The sequence below is a fragment of the Charadrius vociferus genome, unplaced genomic scaffold (genome assembly GCF_000708025.1).
Source record: "Charadrius vociferus isolate BGI_N301 unplaced genomic scaffold, ASM70802v2 scaffold214, whole genome shotgun sequence".
In the NCBI taxonomy this organism is placed as follows: Eukaryota; Metazoa; Chordata; class Aves; order Charadriiformes; family Charadriidae; genus Charadrius; species Charadrius vociferus.
This window is the reverse complement of record NW_009647955.1, coordinates 2,736,103-2,737,970: the sequence shown is the minus strand read 5'-3', so window position 1 is coordinate 2,737,970 and position 1,868 is coordinate 2,736,103. Positions and strand designations below refer to the sequence as shown.

At 48.6% G+C, this 1,868-nt stretch overlaps 1 protein-coding gene across 1 annotated transcript in view; it reads right to left on the bottom strand.

The window, feature by feature from the left end:
• The window catches only part of IL1RAP (interleukin 1 receptor accessory protein), a 20,959-nt gene that overhangs the window by 8,251 nt on the left and 10,840 nt on the right, over positions 1-1,868 (bottom strand). The window lies entirely within an intron of this gene.

Sequence of the window (1,868 nt, the reverse complement as noted above, 5' to 3'; positions counted from 1 at the left end):
CCCTACACCAAACACACCCAATGAATATCTACACCCTTATGGAGTGTCCTCATGGGTTCATCTGCTTTGGAAATACTACCATCCTAACTCCTGTTACTCATCCAGCTGTTCCTGTCAATGTCATCGATGAAAGCAGATTTGAGCGTTTCTAGAAGTGACAAGTAAACTGCTCTGAGGACTTTTAATGAAGTGTCCCAAAAGTGACACCCTTTGAGCTGGAGATATGTCATGGTAACTGTGGATCCTCTTTTATTTTTCTCACATCTGCAGGTAGAATGTCCTTAGGCACCTTTCTGTAATTAATGTGAAAATTCCTTGTAAATGTGAATCCCGGTGCTTGCACTCTCTGCTGCAGGATGTCCCATACTTCATTGGCAAGGGAACGATCTTGACTGGTCAGAAAATACAACGGAGAATAAAACAACGCTGACAGGCAACTTCATTTAGCTGTCAAGCACGTTTGATTAGTTCCTGTCAGAAAACTCGCAGGATAATCCATCTCCCACTGCTTCTTCATCAAGGACTACATAACTCTCTACCCGTGACACAGATGCACACTGTGGAGGCATGACACCAGCTGCCAACAAGCTATTGCCTGGCCTGCCGTGCTTCCCCGAGAAGGAGATTAGTCAAATCCCAGCTAAGAAGCAACAGGGATGTGCAATGAGGCAGTGCAATGAGGAGCCACCCCAGCAGTGCTCCAGAGGGCTGGTGCTGGATTGAGGCCAGTACCCACTGCCACAGTGAGCAGGGGTGGGAGCGCTCCAGGGGTGAGGGTGAAGGGTAGGGAGCCCAGGAGAGCTGCGCTGGGAGGAAAATGAGACCCTCCGAAGGGAAAAGGGGAAGGATGGCAAGAAGCGGCGGAGGGAAGAGGAGGGAGATGTGCGTCTTGAGGAACAACTGGCGAGAACAGCTCAGAGCAAACCTGCTCTGAGCCTGGCACTGCAATCAAGCAAATAGAGCCTTCAGGGTGCCCTGTCGTGTCACCCAGGCTCTCTCTAGACGGAACAGCACCAGGACTGCAGCTGTCACCCTGTCCCCTCAGGCACACATATTTATTTGCCCTCAAACTTAGAGGTGCTGTGTCCTGGCAATGATCTAGGAGATAAAGATGACAGATCCCAGACTAGTTCTGCTCCCTCTGTCACGCAGCTGGGCTGGGACTCCAGCAGTCCCTCCTGTCCTACCCAAAATGGACCCCAATGGACTTTATAAGCACAGATTCTGTCATCAGTGGGGTCCTGACCCAAACCCCATGAATTCAAAGTGGGGCAGTCTGCACCGGCAAAAGTTGAGGCTTTGAACTTTTAGTAGGCATCAGGGATCGTACAGCCAACTCAGCCCCCAGGACACTGAAATTGAGAGTATTGGCTAATTTGTGCCCTTGCTGTGGCACCTGTGTGACTACGCATATCTGGAGAGTTTCACAAAGTTCCGTTCTTGGTGATTCCCCTCCATCCTTCCAGCAAACTCTGTGTCCAGAATCTTGTATGATTTAGCTTGAAACAGTGAAAAAACTCTACATCTTAAGTGAAGAGATGAGTCTCACTACCTGAAACAAAGAACTCTTAGTCATAGCAACTTAATTGTATGCCATGTTAGACACAGACTCTCTAATTAACGAGGATGAGTGTGAGGCCTTCTGGGAGGGCACATTATCGTCTCACTGATATTGGCATGGTAGCTTCCACACCTCTCTGAAGCAGACACTCCTGGATTTTACAGGCATTCACCATTACCCTCTGTGAGCCACCAGTCTGGTCCAGTACCACACTCCCCCTGCCTCTTTTCTTTCCAGCCTTGACTTTACACACACACACACCCATTTTTTTTTTTTTTTTTTTTTTTTTTTATGGACTCTGTAGGGT